This window comes from Ranitomeya variabilis, chromosome 7 (assembly GCF_051348905.1).
Source record: "Ranitomeya variabilis isolate aRanVar5 chromosome 7, aRanVar5.hap1, whole genome shotgun sequence".
NCBI lineage: Eukaryota > Metazoa > Chordata > Amphibia > Anura > Dendrobatidae > Ranitomeya > Ranitomeya variabilis.
The window spans coordinates 182,768,596-182,790,958 of NC_135238.1; the positions used below are offsets into that span (position 1 = coordinate 182,768,596).

General features: G+C 45.4%; 1 long non-coding RNA gene across 1 annotated transcript in view; it reads left to right on the forward strand.

Annotated features, from left to right (window-relative positions):
* Positions 1 to 306: 306 nt before the first annotated feature.
* The window catches only part of LOC143785827 (uncharacterized), a 28,189-nt gene continuing 6,132 nt past the window's right edge, over positions 307 to 22,363 (forward strand). Inside the window, exons 1-2 of the long non-coding RNA XR_013218099.1 lie at positions 307 to 673; positions 13,740 to 13,822. This is a non-coding gene — a long non-coding RNA (uncharacterized LOC143785827). The remainder of the gene's footprint in view (positions 674 to 13,739; positions 13,823 to 22,363) is intronic.

Here is a 22,363-nt window from a genome sequence, read left to right on the forward strand (position 1 = left end):
AAAAACACAAGAAGATCCTAAGGGTGCGTGTCCACGTTCAGGATGGCCGGCGCTTTGGACGGAGCGGAAAACTCGCTCTGCCCTAAGCCCCGCCCCCTTCTGGAGACACGATGATGCCGGATGTGTTCATTGCACACATCCGGCATCATCGCACCCCACACATAGGGCCCTGTGATTTACCTTGCAGCGACGCAGCAAGGTAAACGGACATGCTGCGATCTAAAAAGACGCGGCGCATGTCCGGAATCGCAGGGCCGCCGGGTGCGTATTAGCACGCATAGTGGAGACGGGATTTCATAAAATCCCCTCCACTATGCTGTAACATCTGGACGCGGCAGATTGAATGCTGCGGCTCTGCTCAGCGTTCAATCCACTGCTATTCCGGATGTAAAACGGCCCGTGGACACATACCCTAAGACAAACACACTGACGAGCAAAAGAGTAACAATGTTTTGACCTTTTGACTTTCAGGCTCCATATCTCACCATCCACTACTGCTTCCAACGTGAGACTCCCATCATTTTATAGACAATCATCTTGGCTGTCTTATACACAAATGTATTGTTTATTGTTGATGCGTTTCAGATTCCACCGACTCCTTCCTCAGGATAACCATACAAAAATCAATCAATTGTCCTGCAGACGTTACACAAGTCTGGAAGCTGCAAATAAGGTGAGAGACTTCAACTTCACTATTGTGATGAGAAGCGTTGGCTTGAGTTTGCAAAAACGTATGACAAATGGACAGTATAAGATTGAAGATGGGTGATTTGGAGCGATGAGATGAAAGGCAACAGACTAGTCTCTGATGGGTGCAAATGGGTCTGGAAGAAACAAGGGAAAACGGGGCCAATGGCTGGAATCATTGAAGGAACTGTCAAGTTTTGGTAGAGGAAACCTGATCATATGGGGTTGTTTCAGGGTATGTACACACTTTCCGGATTTTTTGCGTTTTTTCGCTATAAAAACGCATACATATGCATCCCATCATTTAGAATGCATTCCGCAATTTTTGTGCATATGTCACTTTTTTTTCCCGCGAAAAAAATGCATCGCGGTAAAAAACGCAGCATGTTCATTAATTTTGCTGATTTTTTGCGGATTTCCCACCATATTATTGCATTTGGAACCCCCGGAAAAATCTGCAAAAAAATCCACACAAAAAATGCGAGAAAAACATGAAAAAACGCACAGGATTTCTTGCAGAAAATGTCCGGTTTTGGTCAGGAAATTTCTGCAAGAAATCCTGACGTGTGCACATAGCCTCACAGCCAAAGATGTTGGATACTTGACCAGGATCGATGGTGGTCTCACGGCTGAGCTATATGTGTATTTTGATCTGACGTTTAGATCGGACTCGGACATCACTAAGATGACAGTTCTGTTCGATTTTTACACAGACCCATAGACTTGCATTGACAATTTTGTTCTGACGTTTGGATCAGTATGGAACATATCTCCATGATTTTGTATGGACTACAAACAATCCCGGACATGTGAACTGCCCCATTCACTATTTTAGGCACAAGTGTTATCTGTGAAAAGCACGGATAGCACATCCCACCCTATTTCCTTATAGATTGTAGCTTGCGAGCAGGACCCTCACTCCTCCTGTACCTGCTGATCTGTGTCACTTTGTGATATATTTATTGTCTGTTCATGTCCCTGCTTAATTGTAAAGTGGTCAGAAAATGTTGGCGCTATAGAAATAAAAATATCATCATCACTAGTATAAGAAAATATAACGTGTGAATGAGCCGTTGATAATTATCAATTGTATTAATTAATTTAGTTCCAAGTTTATTAAGCTAATTTATAGATGAATGGGAAAGTGTCTAATATTTCTAGGGAAGACCACAAATGTATTACATAGGGCAAAAATGTGACGGGTTTGGCAGAGGTTTTAGGACAGTTAGGCCGGCGTCACACTAGCGAGTTTTACGGACGTATGAGCGCAAGAAAATACGTCCGTAAAATACGCATTACACACGGCCCAATGATTCTCTATGGCCCAGCTCCTATCAGCCGTATTTTACGGATCTGTATTATACGGCCGTAGAAAATCGCAGCATGCTGCGTTTGTCACCATATTGCGCAAAAAAATCGCCAATGAAAGTCTATGGGGGCGAGAAAAATATGGATTACTCACGAACCAGCAGTGTGACTTGCAAGAAATACGCAGCGGTGTTATAGAGAAAAGCCGGCAATTCAATTGCCGGCTTTTGCTATCTCCTTCCCAAACCCGACAGGATATGAGACATGGTTTACATACAGTAAACCATCTCATATCCCTTTTTTTTTTGCATATTCCACACTAATAATGTTAGTAGTGTGATTGTGCAAAATTTGGGCCCTCTAGCTATTAAATTAAAGGGTTAAATCACGGAAAAAATTGGCGTGGGCTCCCGCACAATTTTCTCCACCAGAGTGGTAAAGCCAGTGACTGAGGGCAGATATTAATAGCCTGGAGAGGGTCCATGGTTATTGGCCCCCCCCCTGGCTAAAAACATCTGCCCCCAGCCACCCCAGAAAAGGCACATCTGGAAGATGCGCCTATTCTGGCACTTGGCCACTCTCTTCCCACTCCCGTGTAGCGGTGGGATATGGGGTAATGAAGGGTTAATGTCACCTTGCTATTGTAAGGTGACATTAAGCCAGATTAATAACGGAGAGGCGTCAATTATGACACCTATCCATTATTAATCCAATAGTATGAAATGGTTAAGAAAACACACATTATTACAAAGTATTTTAATGAAATAAAGACAGATGTTGTTGTAATATTTTATTAGACTCTTAATCCACCCGAAGACCCTTGTCACCTGAAACAAAGTAAAAAAAAACCAAACAACAATATTCCATACCTTCTGTCGTTCTGTCCCACGTTGCAAATCCATCTGAAAGGGTTAACTAATTTTACAAGCAGAAGCCTGTTAATGCAGCTGCACCTGCCTGTAAAAACCAGGGGAATGAATGGAAAGCAGGGTGACCTGTAGTTACCTTGAGTTGCGGTGATGCGCCCTCTGCTGGATGTCCTCATGAACTGGAGCCTGTGAAAAGTTCCCACGCTCGAGTTCATATGAGGACATCCAGCAGAGGGCTAGGTAGTAGGTAGGGATGTGAACGCTGTGTTCTGGGATGGGTGGGCGCAGAGGAGTCTGCGGGATGTGCCGTGGTGCTGTGCCTGGATTTGCCATTGTGCCGCGTCTGGATGTGCCGTGATGCTTGGCTGTGCCGTGATGCTTGGATGTGCTGTGGTGCCGGCATGTGCCGGTGCCTGCGCCGGGATGTGTCGGCGCCGAGATGTGCCGTGGTGCCGGCATCTGCCGGTGCCTGCGCCGGCATGTGTCGGCGCCGGGATGTGCTGTGGGGCTACGCCGGGCGGTGCGGTGGGTCCGCTGGCCGTGCTGGGGTCTGCTGCAGGCGTCATTGCTGTGTGTGTCTCTGTGTGCAGGCGTCGTCCGATGGGACTACAAGTCCTATCGGACGATGCCTGCTACAGTGACAGTGAGTGACACATTAGCCAATGATGGGACAGTAGTAGTCCCATCATCCAGCTAATGTGTTGAATGTAAAAAAAAACAACACACACACACACACACACACACACGTACATACATACAGACATACAGTACATACAACATGCAGACACAGTACATACAGACATACAACATACACCATGTGACATGCAACATGTGGCGACATGAGAGGGAATGCGACATATGACATGCAAAATGTTACATGCAACATGCGACGACATGCAACATGCCACATGCAACATGCAACAACATGTGACGGCATGTGACATGCAACGACATGTGACATGCGTCAACATGCAACATGTGACAACGACATGTGACATGAGATGACATGCGAAATGCAACATGTGGCAGCATGCGACATATGACAACATGTGACATGCAACATGCGACGACATGCAGCATTCGACGACATGCAGCATTCGACGACATGCAACATGCGACGACATGCGACGACATGCGACATGTGACATGCGGCGACATGCAACATTCGACAACATACGACGACATGCAATGACATGCAACATGTGACATGCGACGACATGCAATGACATGCAACATGCGACAACATGTAACATGCGACGGCATGCAACAACATGCAACATGCGACAACATGCAACATGCGACGGCATGCAACAACATGCAACATGTGACATGCAACGAAATGCGACATACAACATGCGAGGGCATGCGACATGTGACAACATGTGACATGCGACAACATGCAACATGAGACATGTGATATGCGACATGCACCATGCGACAACATGCAACATGCGAGAACATGCAACATGTGACGACATGCAACATGTGACATGAAACATGCAACATGCGACGACATGCAACATACGACATGCAACATGCCACATACAGTACATACATACAGTACATACATACAACATACATACAGACGTACAGTACATAAAACATAGAGTACATACTCACTATCACTTGTCACTTTGTTCCTCGAAGCCAGTGTTACCTGTAAAAAATATTAAAATAATAAACAAACACTATACTCCCTGATCCGCAGAAATCCAATTAAAACGAGTGTCCCTCGCCGATCTCCCGTGGAGAGCAGGAGCATCAGCTGATGCGACCGCTCTCCAGGGGCTCCAGGAATACAATGATGGAAGGTATCCTTCCACAATGTTTTCCCCACAATGTATTCCTACGCCCCTGTGAGAAAATAGTCCCTAGTCTCACTTTTGGCATTGCTGTGTGAGAAAGTTCCCACGCAGCTTTTTGCCATAAAGTGATACCAGTGAACTATAGTAACCTCTCAGTGATGCACTGCAGGAGCCATTGTCTCCTGTCAGTGTGTCACATAGGGTCCTATAGAGCAGTGACATCACCCGATGTCACTGTTCTATAGGGGAGATCGTCATGGGACACTCGTTATTAATTGGACTACGGTGGACAGGTAGTATACGGTTTATTATTTTACATTTTTTGCAGGCGCCGAAGTATGGTAAGTATGCTTAAATGAAGAATATTAACCCCTTTCTGCCAGCTGACGGAATAGTACGTTAGCTGGCAGATCCCCTGCTTTAAGGTGGGCTCCGGCGGTGAGCCCACCTTAAAGCCGCAATATGTCAGCTGTTTTGTACAGCTGACATGTGTGCGCAATGAGCGCGAGCGGAATCGCGATCCGCCCGCCCCCATTAACTAGTTAAATGCCGCCGTCAAGCGCTGACAGCGGCATTTAACTAGCGCTCCCGGCTGCACGGCCGGAAGTGCTCACACCGCTGACCCCCGTCACATGATCAAGGGTCAGCGGTGCATTGCCATAACAACCAGAGGTCTCCTTGAGACCTCTATGGTTGTTGATGGCCGATTGCTTTGAGCGCCACCCTGTGGTCGGCGCTCAAAATACACCACCATTTCTACTACATAGAGGTGATCTGTACTTCACCTCTATGTAGCAGAGCCGATCGTGTAGTGCATGCTTTTAGCCTCCTATGGAGGCTATTGAAGCATGCCAAAATAAAAAAAAAAAAGTGTTTAAAAGTATAAAAAATATATAAAAGTTTAAATCACCCCCCTTTCGCCCCAATCAAAATAAAACAATTAAAAAAAAATCAAACCTACACATATTTGGTATCACCGCGTTCAGAATCGCCCGATCTATCAATAAAAACAAAGGATTAACCTGACCACTAAATGGCGTAGCGAGAAAAAAAATCAAAACGCCAAAATTACGTTTTTTTGGTCGCCGCGACATTGCATTAAAGTGCAATAACGGGCGATCAAAGAACGTATCTACACCAAAATGGTATCATTAAAAATGACAGCTTGGCATGCAAAAAAGAAGCGCTCACCTGACCCCAGATCACGAAAATTGGAGACGCTACGGGTATCGGAAAATCGCACACTTTTTTTTTTTTTTTGCAAACTTTGGAATTTTTATCCACCACTTAGATAAAACATAAACTAGACATGTTAGGTGTCTATGAACTCGTAATGACCTGGAGAATCATAATGGCAGGTTAGTTTTAGCATTTAGTGAACCTAGCAAAAAAGCCAAACGAAAAACAAGTCTGAGATTGCACTTTTTTTTGCAATTTCATCACACTTGGAATTTTTTTCCCATTTTCTGTTACATGGCATGGTAAAACCAATGGTATCGTTCAAAAGTACATCTCGTCCCGCAAAAAATAAGCCCTCATATGGCCATATTGACTGAAAAATAAAAAAGTTATGGTTCTGGGAAGTAGGGGAGCGAAAAACAAAAACGAAAAAACGGAAAAAGCTCTGGGGGTGAAGGGGTTAAAATACTTTTTTCCTAATGTGTGTGTGTTTTATTAATCCTTTAATACTATTGGATTAATAACGGATAGGCGTCTTATTGACGCCTCTCCATTATTAACCCGGCTTAATGTCACCTTACAATAGCAAGGTGACATTAACCCCTTATTACCCCATATCCCACCGCTACACCGGAGTGGGAAGATAGGGGCTAAGTGCCGGAATTGGCGCATCTTACAGATGCGCCATTTCTGGGGCGGCTGCGGACTGGTATTTGTAGCTGGGGGGAGGGCCAATATCCATGGCCCCTCTCTAGGCTATGAATATCAGCCCGCAGCTGTCTGCGTAGCCTTTCTGGCTATGAAATATAGGGGGACCCCACGTCATTTTTTGGGGGGGTCCCCCTATTTTAATAGCCAGTAAAGGCTACGCAGACAGCTGCGGGCTGATATTCATAGCAGGCTACAAATATTGGCCCTCGGAATAAAGATACAAAAAGCATAAATATTTAACCTTAGCCAGGAGCATAACTATGATTACTCCTCTCAATCTGTACAAAAAAATCAAGAAAAAATAGTGGACAATTGTAAACTTTCTACCAAAAAATGAGTACAAAGTACCCACAGACCACCATACTACACAAAATAAAATCAATAAAGTTTATTGAAAAGATATTTAAAAAGACATAACATAGTACTGTATAGAGATATAGAAAAAGGACTCAGTCTAAAAATCCCAACTAAGCAGCAAATATTAACACAGTGTTGAACATTATTGATGACAGGTATATCTCAGTACTGAGGCTCATTCAAAATCCTTTAAGGCAGATAACCATTATATTATGCCCGGATAGATAAAGCTAAAAATACCGTTGACAAATATTCACTATAGTGCTTACCCATCATCAAATGCCGCTGTGGGACCGCCCCGACGCGCGTTTCGCAACTCACGTGCTTTCTCAAGGGGAGTGTGTGTCCCATCCTTACCTAACCTCCTTAAATACCCCCTGTGATTTCCGAGATTGCCAATGGAGTTCGCATGTGGGAACGCCATATTCAGCCCACAGCTGCATCGGGTCCGGCACTCAAGTTCCGGCGCGTGTTAGAGGAAAAACCTCGTGACGTCATTAAACACGCGCCGCAGCTTCAGAGAGGCCGCGCTCAATGCCAGGGCAAGAATATGTGATCGCGCATGCGCATATCGGCGCCATTTTTATGAAGTCCTATAAGGAACATCTCCTCTCAATAACCCACGGTATAAAGAAGAAAAGGGGAGGGGGAAATATAACCACACATGGGCATATCAGCACCATCTCAGAAAGGTAATACTGAAATTTTGTCCATTAATGCCTCACAAAATGTGAAGCAAATATAGATGGCACATATATATCAGCGCTATTTCAATAGCCCTGAAAGGCTGATTGCGCATGCGCATATAAACACCATTGTAATAATACTAATGAAAGTGTTATGGAATTACACTTAATAATAATAATTAATTTCTTCTTTATACCGTGGGTTATTGAGAGGAGATGTTCCTTATAGGACTTCATAAAAATGGCGCCGATATGCGCATGCGCGATCACATATTCTTGCCCTGGCATTGAGCGCGGCCTCTCTGAAGCTGCGGCGCGTGTTTAATGACGTCACGAGGTTTTTCCTCTAACACGCGCCGGAACTTGAGTGCCGGACCCGATGCAGCTGTGGGCTGAATATGGCGTTCCCACATGCGAACTCCATTGGCAATCTCGGAAATCACAGGGGGTATTTAAGGAGGTTAGGTAAGGATGGGACACACACTCCCCTTGAGAAAGCACGTGAGTTGCGAAACGCGCGTCGGGGCGGTCCCACAGCGGCATTTGATGATGGGTAAGCACTATAGTGAATATTTGTCAACGGTATTTTTAGCTTTATCTATCCGGGCATAATATAATGGTTATCTGCCTTAAAGGATTTTGAATGAGCCTCAGTACTGAGATATACCTGTCATCAATAATGTTCAACACTGTGTTAATATTTGCTGCTTAGTTGGGATTTTTAGACTGAGTCCTTTTTCTATATCTCTATACAGTACTATGTTATGTCTTTTTAAATATCTTTTCAATAAACTTTATTGATTTTATTTTGTGTAGTATGGTGGTCTGTGGGTACTTTGTACTCATTTTTTGGTAGAAAATATTGGCCCTCGGCTGTTGGCTTTCCCCCTCTGGCGCAGAAAATTTTGCGGGAGCCCACGCCATATTTTTTTTTCTTCGTTTTTTTTTAACTGAAACACATTGTTCATTAACCCCTTTCTGCCAGCTGACGGAATAGTACATCAGCTGGCATTATCCCCACGCTTTGAGGTGGGCTTCGGCGGTGAGCAACATGTCAGTTGTTTTCATTACAACAAAAAAAATTATGTTTTTTTGGTCGCCGCGACATTGCATCAAAATGCAATAATGGGCAATCAAAAGAACGTATCTGCACAAAAGTGGTATCATTAAAAACGTCAGCTCGGCAAGCAAAAAATTAGCCCTCACCCGACCCAATATCTCAGAAAATATAGACGCTACGGGTATCGGAAAACGGCGCAATTATTTTATTTATTTTTAGCAAAGTTTTGAATTTTTTTTTACCACTTAGATAAAAAATAATCTACACATGTTTGGTGTCTATGAACTCGTAATGACCTGGAAAATCATAATGGCAGGTCAATTTTATGCTGTGTGCACACGTTGCAGATTTGGGTGCAGAATTTTCTGCACAAAATCTGCATCTCCTTGCTGAAAACGCAGCTGCGTTTTTTATGCATTTTTTCACGTTTTTTTCATATTTTTTGCGTGGTTTTCATGCGGGTTTTTTGTGTGGTTTTGATGCAGTTCTTGGTGCGGTTTTTGCGTGGTTTTGATTCAGTTTTTGCTGCAGTATTTGGTGCGGTTTTTTGCGTGGTTTTGATTCAGGTTTTTGATGCTTTTTTATGCAGTTTTTGGTGAAGTTTTGATGCAGTTTTTGATTCAGTTTTGATGCAGTTTTTGGTGCGGTTATGATGCAGTTTTTGGTGCGGTTTTGATGCAGTTTTTGGTGCGGTTTTGATGCTGTTTTTGGTGCGGTTTTGATTCAGTTTTTGGTGCAGTTTTGATGCAGTATTTGGTGTGGTTTTGATGCAGTATTTGGTGCTGTTTTGATGCAGTTTTTGGTGCGGTTATGATGCAGTATTTGGTGCGGTTTTGATGCTGTTGTTGGTCTGGTTTTGATGCTGTTTTTGGTGCCGTTTTGCTGCAGTTTTTGATACAGTTCTTGGTGAGGGTTTGATGCATTTTTGATGCAATATTTGGAGCAGTTTTGATGCAGTTTTTGGTGCGGTTTTTGCGCGGTTTTGATTCAGTTTTTGCTGCAGTATTTGGTGCTTTTTTGCGTGGTTTTGATTCAGGTTTTTGATGCTTTTTTATGCAGTTTTTGGCGAACTTTTGATGCAGTATTTGGTGCGGTTTTGATGCAGTATTTGGTGTGGTTTTGATGCAGTTTTTGGTGCGGTTTTGAAGCAGTTTTTTGTGCGTTTAGGCCATGTGCCCACGCTGCGGATTCCGCTGCGGAATTTTCTGCAGCGGATTTGATAAATCCGCAGTGCAAAACCGCTGTGGTTATTACTGCGGATTTATCGCGGTTTCTATAGCGGTTTCCGCTGCGGATTTACACCTGCAGTTTTCTATTGGAGCAGGTTTAAACCCGCAGCGCAATCCGCACAAAGAAATGACATGCTGCGGAATATAAACCGATGCGTTTCCGCTCGTTTTTTCCGCAGCATGTACACTGCGGAATTCATTTCCCATAGGTTTATATTGTACTGTAAACTCATGGGAAACCACTGCGGACCCGCAGCTGCGGAAACGCTGCGGTTCCGCAGCAAAATCTGCAGCGTGTGCACATACCCTTATGATGCCGTTTTTGGTGCGGTTTTGATGCAGTTTTTGGTGCGGTTTTGATGCGGTTTTGATGCAGTTTTTGGTGCGGTTTTGATGCTGTTGTTGGTGGGGTTTTGATACAGTTTTTGGTGCAGTTTTGATGCTGTTGTTGGTGCGGTTTTGATGCAGTTTTTGCTGCAGTTTTGATGCAGTTTTTTGTGGAGTTTTTTCGCGCTTTTGATGCATTTTTTAATTTTTTTTGGTGCGGTTTTTGCGTGTTTTTTGTGCGTTTTTGTATGCATTTTTGAAAGCTAAATAAAGATGTATTATTGAACAAAAAAAAGATTTGTGATGTCATTATTGTCCAACCTCCTCTTTTACATTTGTCCAACCCACACTCAATTACACACAGATAGATAGACATATAGATGATAGATGAAATGGATAGACAGAGCTACATATAGATAGATCTATAGATGCATACATCTATCTATTCCTATATCTATCTATAGATATATCTAGATAGATATATCTATTGATAGATGTATGGATAGTGTAGGGTGCGTGTCCACTGTCCAGATTACATCCAAATTAGCTGCAAATTGGATGCTGCGTACTTGTAGTCCCATCAGATGATGCCTGCACACACCCCAAAAGACCCCCCGCACAGCCCCGCACACACCCGAACAGTCCCGCACACACCCGAACAGTCCCGCAGATCCCGTCCGCACACACATACACGCACACCATCACCGCCCACACACTTCCCTCCTCCCGAACTGCAGCGTTTCTCGGACCCACATCCGCATCTAAACTGCAGCTCTTTTTTACATCTGCGGTTTTGCTGCAGATGTGCCCGACTCAATGAAAGTCTATGGGTACAGAAACGCTGCAGTTTGGCAAAAAAAGAAGTGATATGCTGCTGAAAAAAAAAAGCTGCGTTTCGGTGTGTCTTTTTCCGCAGCATGTGCACAACAAGTCTGCTGCTCCCATAGACTTACATTGGTTGGGCACTACACTGCGGATTTGATGCAACTCTGGGCAGCAAAAAACCCTGCGGATCTGCAATCAAATCCGCAACGTGTGCACAGCCTTAGCATTTAGTGAACCTAGCAAAAAAGCCAAGCAAAAAATAAGTGTGGGATTGCACTTTTTTTGCAATTTCATCGCACTTTGACTTTTTTTTCACATTTTCTGTTACACGACATGGTAAAACCAATGGTGTCGTTCAAAAGTAGAACTTGTCCCGCAAAAGATAAGCCCTCACATGGCCATATTGATGGAAACATTATGGCTCTGGAAAGAAGGGGAGAGATAAACAAAAAAAGCTCCAGGGGTGAAGGGGGTTTAGAAACATGGATATGGACATATCTATGGAAATAGACATAGATATATAGATATATCTGTATGTATCTATCTATCCATCCTATATCTCTGTATCTATCTATCTATCTATCTATCTATCTATCTATAATAATAATTTTTATTTATATAGCGCCAACATATTCCGCAGCGCTTTACAACTTATAGAGGGGACTTGTACAGACAATAGACATTACAGCATAACAGAAATCACAGTTCAAAACAGATACCAGGAGGAATGAGGGCCCTGCTCGCAAGCTTACAAACTATGAGGAAAAGGGGAGACACGAGAGGTGGATGGTAACAATTGCTTTAGTTGTTCGGACCAGCCATAGTGTAAGGCTCGGGTGTTCATGTAAAGCTGCATGAACCAGTTAACTGCCTAAGTATGTAGCAGTACAGACACAGAGGGCTATTAACTGCATAAAGTGTATGAGAACATGATGAGAGGAACCTGATAATGTTTATTTTTATTTATTTATTTATTTATTTTTTTATTTTTTTTAGGCCACACAGGGATAGTTAGGTTAATGCGTTGAGGCGGTAGGCCAGTCTGAACAAATGCGTTTTTAGGGCACGCTTAAAACTGTGGGGATTGGGGATTAATCGTATTAACCTGGGTAGTGCATTCCAAAGAATTGGCGCAGCACGTGTAAAGTCTTGGAGACGGGAATGGGAGGTTCTGATTATTGAGGATGCTAACCTGAGGTCATTAGCGGAGCGGAGGGCACGGGTAGGGTGGTAGACTGAGACCAGAGAGGAGATGTAGGGTGGTGCTGAGCCATGGAGTGCTTTGTGGATGAGGGTAGTAGTTTTGTACTGGATTCTGGAGTGGATGGGTAGCCAGTGTAATGACTGGCACAAGGTAGAGGCATCGGTGTAATGGTTGGTGAGGCATATGATCCTGGCAGCAGCATTCAGGACAGATTGGAGCGGGGAGAGTTTGGTAAGAGGGAGGCCGATTAGTAGAGATTTACAATAGTCCAGACGAGAATGAATAAGTGAGACAGTAAGAGTTTTTGCAGAGTCGAAAGTAAAAAAAGGGCGAATTCTAGAAATGTTTTTGAGATGCAGATAGGAAGAGCGAGCCAGTGATCGGATGTGGGGGATGAATGAAAGCTCGGAATCAAGGATGACCCCAAGGCAGCGGGCATGTTGCTTTGGAGTAATGGTGGAACCGCACACGGAGATGGCAATGTCAGGCAAAGGTAGGTTAGTAGAGGGAGAGAACACGAGGAGTTCAGTTTTTGACAGGTTCAGTTTCAGATAGAGGGAGGACATGATGTTAGAGAGAGACATCTGTGTGTAATGGAGTGTGCGTTGGACAAATGTAAAAGAGGAGGTTGGACAGAAATGACATCACAAATCTTTTTGAAGCTAGAGGAGGTTCCTGCTTAGTGGCAGTGCAATGCATCATGGAACTTGTAGTATTAGAGCACAATAACTCAGGAGAAAGGAAGTTGTCGATTAACCCCAGAGAGCTAGATCCAGCACTGAAGATGTGCTGCTACAGCATGATAAAAGGTAATATTGCTAAAATAAAGACAGTGGATGTTTTCAGTAGCACATAATTGCAAGATTTATGAAAAAAAAAAAATTATTGTAGTGGACAACTTATTTAAGTCTGAAGTTCCAGCCTGGACTCACCGGACTCAAGTTAGTCTGCAGTTAGCTATTAGTTATTAGTTAGCTATTCGATTTTCATATATGGCAGTTAGCTATTTGTTATTAGTTAGCTATTCGATTTTCATGTATGGTTAATTATACATAGAGTGGATATTGTTTGGGTAAAATTTTGATCAGGACTTTGAGATGTTTATTTTGACTACTTGTGGTCCTGGGTTATTCACGTAAATCGCTTATGCCGCACATAATCAAACGCACTCAATCGTACGTAAATTCAATTTGAAAACAGGTACCCTTGACCACTAGTATTAAAAATTAATATATCAATGTCCTGAATAATATTTACCAAAAAAATTATCAACTCTATGTAGTTCAGAAGTTATTCACGTAAATCGCTTATGTCGCGCATAATCAAACACACTCAATCATACGTAAGTTCAATTTGAAAACAGGTACTCTAGACCACTAGTACTCAAAATGACCAGCTCAATGTCCTGAACAATATTTGCCAAAAGAATTATCAACTCTATGTGTAGTTCAGAAGTTATTCACGTAAATCGCTTATTTTTGTATGTTAACAGAACCTTGGAAGAGTTTCACCAGTAACTTGCTAGAACTATCATCAAAATGTACTTCATGGCCAGAATGTTGTCAACTACATCCAGTAAGACATTAATTATTCACAGAATCAGCTTACCTTGAACCACAAGTAGTCAAATGAATCAAGTTCAAGTTCTGCACATAATCTGAAATAAAATATCAGAACTCTGTATAGTTCAGAAGCGAAAAGGAAAAATCACTTATTTCCATGTGTGAAAATAAACATGGTAAAATGTCGTTAATAATGTATTAGGTGTGTTTTCAAAATGTTTTATACCTTGTCAGTAAACAATGCAATCAGTTTGGGAGTTAGGCCGGAGTCACACACAACATATAAAAATACAGTCCGTTTTTGATGGCCGAGATAAGCAGAAAATTTCCTGAACAGTGATCCGTATTCAATGCGAGGATGCAATTTTTTCTCCTACAATTATCCGTGTGCCATCCGTGTGGCATCCGTATGGCGAAATTTTCTCGACGGCTTGCAAAATGGACATAGAATGGTTCCATGGCCTCAAATATTCCTTATAACATATATACAGTCTATATATACACTGTGTTCCAAATTATTATGCAAATAATATTTCCTCATATTTTCTCTAAATTACCTATCTGAATTGCAGTCATTGTTATTTTCCAGTCATCTACTAGTCTAGTATAATTGCAATGTTTTGGAAAAAACTGCCTATGAAAACAGTATCTTTTTTAAAAAAAATAAACACTCAAAATGCATGTTCCAAATTATTATGCACAGCAGAGTTTTCAACCTCTTTTTTTTATTTTGAACAAAAAAAGGTCAATTGTGAAGTTATAAGCATTATCAGCTTATTACAAAATGAAATCAAACAGTTTTCAAGTGAAAACTTTATTCTAGGTGATGTTACATTTGCACATAGGACCCCTTGTTCGAAAAAAGCTTCTGAACTCTCTCGTCCATTGAATTTGTCAGTTTTTGGATGGTTTCTGCTTCATTTGTTTTGCATGTGGACAGAATACCCTCCCAGAGCTGTTGCTTAGATGTGAACTGCCTCCCGCCATCATAGACACTCCTTTTGATGATGCTCCAGAGGTTCTCAATGGGGTTGAGGTCAGGGGAAGATGGTGGCCACACCATAAGTTTGTCCTCTTTTATGCCCATAGCAGCCAGAGATGCAGATGTGTTTTTTGCAGCATGAGATGGTGCATTATCATGCATGAAAATGATCTTGCTGCGGTTCTTCCTCTTGAACCATGGCAGGAAGTGTTGTTTTAGAAACTCCACATAGATTATGGAGTTCATCTTTACCCCTTCAGGGATCATAAAGGGGCCGACAATCTCTCTCCCCATGATTCCAGCCCAAAACATTACTCCACCTCCTTGTTGGCGCCTTAGCCGTGTTTTCATGGGGTGTCCATCAACCAGCCATCCTCCACTCCATCCATCTGGACCATCGAGCGTTGCGCGGCACTCATCGGTGAACAAAACAGTTTGGAAGTCAGTCTTCGTTTGTTTTAAGTTTCTTTTTATTAGTTTTACACAAATAACAGATAGGTAAATGGTAACATGTGGATTTGAGATACATCAGTATGACATATAACCCAATCTCGGGAAGGCTAGTTCAATAATAACATGTAACATTAGTGATGAACATGTAGATAAACATGTGGATAAACATAAGATTACAGTAAGATGCAATCATTAAGAAAGTTCAGATTTGAAGTCTTGTGACTTCCCGAAGGCTTGACAACGGGTATCCGTGACTCCTGTGAGCTTCTAGTATTAAAACCTTCACCTTACCTCATATTACCCCTAACAAAAACAGCCGCCACCCCCATTGTCTAAGAAGAAACAGAAAACGCCATTAAACACAAACAATTGGGTTGGATTAATTGGCCACAGCAGCCGTTTATTAACATTTAAACATACAAAATCATGAAACAATAAACCCCGGAGGTGGGTGACCCTCGAAGCCCGAAACATATGTCCAACATTTTTCCGCCAAACGTCCCGCCTATTTTGGCCTTATATCCGCCTTACCCCCAGCCGCTATGCACCAGCTCAGGGGCAAACTCCACCCGCCAGGCCAAACCCGTACACCTGTTTTTGTTCCCCTACTAATCCCTTCCTGGGATTATCTGTCCCCCTTTGACCAATTTAAAATCACCCCGGAGAGTCCAGGACCTATTGAGATCCCCCCCCATCCATCCGCCATTTTCCACTTCCACCAACTTCGAGGATCACCACCCCATGCCATGCTGCCGCGACAGATCATTTACCATACTTAGTCATAATTAAATATCTTCGTAAACTATAAGCCTATTTTTAGTCCAAAGTTACTAACATCCGATCAATAATCTTAGGCTAATAACAATAAAAGGGAGGGTGGGTGGGAGCTTCGTCTGTGGCCGGTGAGTACCCAAAATGGTTGCCCCACTCACGTGGCCGCCCCTTTTTATAAGGTCCCCACCCCCCTGACCATAACCCCTCCTCCGTTTTCAAATTCAAAAAACTCTTCCCCTCCCCTCAGATCCTTTAACCTTATCACCCCCAGCAGTCCTAAGAAGCTCATTTACGTCGCACGTTCCCCTGTCATGGCGGCCTCCCCTAATTGCCAGGGGCCCAGTACGGCCTTTCTTGACAACGGGTATCCGTGACTCCTGTGAGCTTCTAGTATTAAAACCTTCACCTTACCTCATATTACCCCTGACAAAAACAGCCGCCACCCCCATTGTCTAAGAAGAAACAGAAAACGCCATTAAACACAAACAATTGGGTTGGATTAATTGGCCACAGCAGCCGTTTATTAACATTTAAACATACAAAATCATGAAACAATAAACCCCGGAGGTGGGTGACCCTCGAAGCCCGAAACATATGTCCAACATTTTTCCGCCAAACGTCCCGCCTATTTTGGCCTTATATCCGCCTTACCCCCAGCTGCTATGCACCAGCTCAGGGGCAAACTCCACCCGCCAGGCCAAACCCGTACACCTGTTTTTGTTCCCCTACTAATCCCTTCCTGGGATTATCTGTCCCCCTTTGACCAATTTAAAATCACCCCGGGGAGTCCAGGACCTATTGAGATCCCCCCCCCATCCATCCGCCATTTTCCACTTCCACCAACTTCGAGGATCACCACCCCATGCCACAAACATAAATGCCCCAAAACCTTAGACATTTATGTCCCACCAAACCTTCAAAGCTGTTTCGATTCCCTCCTGGATCGCCAAACACCACATATCGGTACCAACCGCGTTCAGATGCACCCCATCCAATCTCCAATAACCTCCCGTACCGGACTCCAAGTTGACGTGCCGCACCACTACTGCTCCGTTCCTTGCCATGAAACGCGAAACAGCTTTGTTCACCTTAATCCGTGCTTTGTTTATCCCCTCCAATGACCTAGTACCCCGCCAAACCTTCCTCGGGACGATGTCGGACCACACTACCAAAACCTTAGGAAACATTGCCCACAACCTTAACAAATCGAACTTAATGTCTTTTATAAGTTCTCTACAAGGCCTCTTCCCCAAGTCATTTCCTCCCAAATGAATAACCAAAATTTGCGGAAACTGATCCCAGCGCACAAAACGGTGAAACTCAGGTAAAAATTGGCTCCACGTCATTCCCCTTTTTCCAATCCATCGTAAGGTTGCCACGTCCCGTGAAAAACCCAACTGCCGACCATCAGGACGAACCGCTGCCCTCTCTGCCGCCCAGAACACGAATGAATGTCCCATAATCCAAACTAGCCTTGTGCCGTGTTCTGTAAGAGAATAAAGGAGAACATCTATCAAACTCAATACAAAAAAGACCCCGAAACATTGGAACCATGCGGTTATATCAAACTCGGGCGAACATAAGATCGGAATCTCTCCGATTCCCACCGCCCGATTCGTTTAACCACCTCATCCCCCAAACCTCTCCTGGCTGCCTCCGTCGCAGCCCCAATACGAAATGAATGCCCGCTGTATTTCGCCGGTGAAATTCCCCCTAACTCCAAACACTGCCGAAATATGGAAACAAACTGGAAACGAGATAAGAAAGAACCATCCGCATGAACCAACAATGGGTCAGATAGAACCCCTTCTCTTCTCAGCAAGTTACTCACACAGATTACCGGGCACAACGGACAACTCGGAACTTCAAATAACACTATTTTACAACCTTTACCGGTAACGTCCGTTTTTGATGACCGAATAAACACAACCACCCTATCTGATGAAACATCCACGTCTTCTCTCCTCAAACCCCCTCCCCTGTATCTGGAAGGGCTAACCAACTCCCCCAAACGAAATGCTTCGAAAAAGGCTAACGAAAAAGCCGCATGGAACAACGCTACTTCCCATTCTGAGAAACAAACAGAACTCAGGTGCCTACCAATTATTAACAACACTTCAAAGGAAGCAGGTCGTCTGTCGTCCAACGACTTCTGCCCTTTCTTCCAACCTCTTACTAACTGCGCAACCAAAAAGGATTTCGTCTCATCCCGCAAACCTCTGGCCTTGAAGCCAAATGCTAGACCGGCTAGGAACTTACTCATCTTGGACACCGACCAACCCGACTCCCATACATGCCCTAACAACAACAACAGCTTATACTCATCGTCCATACCAGCCCCATATGACCCCTTCCAATTCTCCCAAGTGCTCCAAGCTTCATTGTATTGCAACCAAGACCTATCCGAAAGTGATCTAGCAAATAACTCCCCTACAGCCCGAAGGGCAGGTTCCACAGTTCCGCTGGACAATCCTGGCCCGCCGAATCCAAGCAAGGTCTCAGCCCTTGAGACTGATGCCACTGTGGATGGAAAAAGACATTATCAGCGTTAGTAGGCATGGTTGCCTTGCCATCTGCTACTATCCACAAATTAAACTTGAGGCCCAGGAACACCAGATGCTGCAGTACCCTAACCACTTCCGTAGATGCTGCCGATAGTGTGTTGATTGCTTCCACAACGCCCACATGTTCACAAGAAAAACGGATTTTTTTGTTCATCACCATTCCGCCCCAAACTGACAATGCCACTACTCGAGGAAACAATTGTAGCAAAACCCGATTTTGCAACAAGCCGTGCTCACGCCACCTAGGTGCCCACTCCGCTACTACGCTCTGACCGCAATATTGCACATTGAAGCCAAACATTTCACTCACGTTAACGCAAAAACCTAAATCCACCGCATTCTCAACTGTTTGAATCCAGATGGATCTGCCATTATAGTCCTCCAAGAACAGGGCCCATATCTTCAAGTCCTGCTTCAATTCTCTCGTCAATCTGATGAAGTGCAGAGGAGATTTCACTCCCACCGTAGCCAAAGACAAACGCCGACAAAATGGACGGCCCATCGGCATAATCCTGCAAGCAAAGTTCAGCTTGCCCAGCAAAGATTGTAAATCATGCAGCGTTATCTTACGCCGTGTACACGCTTTCTGAACTTCTTCCCGAAACGCAACCACCTTGTCCTCAGGCAATCTGCATTCCATCGCTATGGTGTCAATTTCTATGCCTAGAAAACTCAGCGTGGTCATTGGCCCAACAGTCTTTTCCGCCGCCAAAGGAACTCCAAATCCCCGAGCTACTCTCTCCATTGTGTGTAGTAAAATCGAGCAAATTGCAGACTGCGGTGGGCCCACAAACATGAAATCATCGAGGTAATGTAAGCAATTACTCAAACCAGATACATCCTTAACGACCCATTCTAAGAATGTACTAAAAGCCTCAAAGTAAGCACATGATAGCGAACAGCCCATGGGGAGACACCGATCAATGAAGAAACCTCCGTCCCAAAAACACCCCAACAAATGCATACTCTCCGGGTGTACTGGCAACAGGCGAAAAGCCGCTTCAATATCCGTCTTCGCCATCAGAGCCCCCCTACCGCATAGCCGCACCAAATTCATTGCTGCGTCGAACGACATGTAAGAAACCGCACACAGTTGAGGGTCAATCCCATCATTCACCGACAGACCTTTCGGGAATGACAAATGATGAATAAGCCTGAATTTGTTAGGTTCCTTTTTTGGAACCACTCCAAGCGGTGACACTCTCAGATTGCTGATCGGAGCCACTGAAAAAGGTCCTGCCATCCGTCCTAAATCAACCTCTTTTTTTAACTTCTCCGAAACTACATTAGGAAACTGCAATGCCGACTTTAAATTCTTTTTTGACAAACCAACAACTTGCTCAATAAACGGAATTTTGAAGCCGTAACCAAAACCCTCCCTCAACAGTGACGCTGCCGCTCTATCAGGGTATCTATTTAGATACGCCTCCATCGCGTCCAGTCGCACCGGCGTCTCCCCTTTTTTCAGCAACTTCCCCGCCTCTTGTTTTCCCACCTCTGAAACATCTGCTTGCCCCATGTGTGCCCCCACAAGTTGAACATTCGTGCTTGAACTTACACTTGCTCCCAAACCTACAGGTCCCCTCATTAAAGGAAAAACACAGTCCCTTCTGCATTGCGGCCGAGTGTCCCGACTGCCCTGAACTCCCGGCGCCCCCATGAAATGGCTGATTTCCCTGGCTTGTTCTAGCCAGTGCCATAACCCTCATCCACAACGCAATGTCCTTATGGTCCCAACGTATGCTCGAGCGGACTGCTTTACGCTGCCTAAATTGCTCGTCATATCGCAGCCAGCCTTGCCCTCCATACACCCTATAAGCCTCACCAATTGCATCCATGTAGCAAAAGAGACCGGAACAATTTTCCGGTGCCTTTTCCCCTATGACGCTCGCCAATATAGCAAAAGCTTGTAACCAATTCGAAAAAGAACGAGGGATCAGACGATACCTCTTCTTTTCCTCGTCCTCTTTTTTTGAATCATCTCTCCGTAACCTATCAAGATTGAATCTCTCTAACGGTAGCAATGAAAAGATATCCACATAGTCCCCTTTCCAAATCTTTTCTTTCACCTCCCCCTTTAAATGTGACCCCAGAGGCCCCTCAAAGCACACGTATACCTCGCTCCTTGCTGAATCGTCCAAACGCACTGCCTCCTCGTTTTCCTTCACTTTGCTAGCCCCTGCGCTCTGAGCCCCGCTTCCCAAATCAGCTGACCCAGACCCCCTTTCCGCATCATTGCTGCCTCCCCCCGACGCAGCTGAGCCTGTCGTACCCCGGCCTCCACCCTGTGAAAGCGCTTCAGTGTCCGATAGCAGACCCACACCCGTCGCCCTTTCTGCGCTCCCTAGCCAAGCCGCTGTAGGTGACCCCACCCCAATAGGACCCCCGTACCAAATTCTAGCCAAATCTCTAAGGCCATGTAAAATTAAATTCATCCCCCCACTAGCCCCCCCCATAAATGCCTCCCGGTCCCTAACCTCATTAGGAGCTAAGCAGGGGTTAAATATAGAAAATTGCTGGCTCTCACCTGGCTGCCTGGGTGCTGTGAACCCAGCAGCCGCAGATCCTGGATCCTGATGAATGAGTGCTGGCTCCATGCTGGGTCTGGATACCGCTGGCTCCGCAGCTCCCGGGTCAACCTGCCTCACCAGCTGCCCACCGCCAGAAGCAGGCAAACCGGCGATAGTGGCAGGGCCCCTCGGAGCTGCCGCCGCTGTCCACAGGGCGCCGCCATCTTGGGGAGGTCCTGAGTCCTGGATTATAGATGCAGAGCTCCAGGATGCGGCGCCATCTTGGTGAAGATCCTGGTCACGTGACGCCGAGCTCCCTGCTGCGGCGCCATCTTGCCTGAGACTCCGGCCGTGTAACGATGCTGGAGCACCGCTGACAGAGGCAGCCGGCTGCTGCCCGCCTCTCACCGGAGCCGCTGCCGCTGTGTCCGGTCCCCGGTGTCCGTCCTGCGCCACTCTCCTCTGCGCACCTGAAGACAGGCCGGCCGATTGCCGGCCGCTGGATCTCCTCCGCATGGGGGCCCGTCCCCTGGCTCCTCGCGCTGCTCCACGCCGAGCAGGGCCAGCCGGGCTGCTCGCACCTGCCGCTCCCGGTCCTGAATCCCGACGCCTCTGTGCTGCGGGGGGGGGAGGAACCCGGCCCCTGTTGTGGGTCCCGCCTGGAGGAAGGATTCCTCCCAGCCTGTGGGCGCGGGGCAGGGGGAGTGCGCCCGCCGGCCCTGGCTGGAGGGTCCCCGGAGGGGCTCCTAACGCGGCGCCGGACCCGGGGGGTAGCCTCAGGGCTTAAGCGCGCCGGAGGGCGGGACCTCCGCGGCCGGCGTCCTGCTGGAGGAGCGATGGAGGCTCCGGCTACCGTCCCCTGGAGCAGGCTGGAAACCGAAGCCTGCAGCCAATCAGCGCCCTGAGTGCCCGCTGCGTCCCTCAACTGCTGCAGTAAGGCCTCCACATCCATCGTGGTGAGTACTCTGGAGCTTCGTCTGTGGTCGGTGAGTACCCAAAATGGTTGCCCCACTCACGTGGCCGCCCCTTTTTATAAGGTCCCCCCCCCCCCGACCATAACCCCTCCTCCGTTTTCAAATTCAAAAAACTCTTCCCCTCCCCTCAGATCCTTTAACCTTATCACCCCCAGCAGTCCTAAGAAGCTCATTTACGTCGCACGTTCCCCTGTCATGGCGGCCTCCCCTAATTGCCAGGGGCCCAGTACGGCCTTTCTAGATCAGAAACCAAAAACAACTCCACATTAATGCGACATTTAACCAATACACACATAC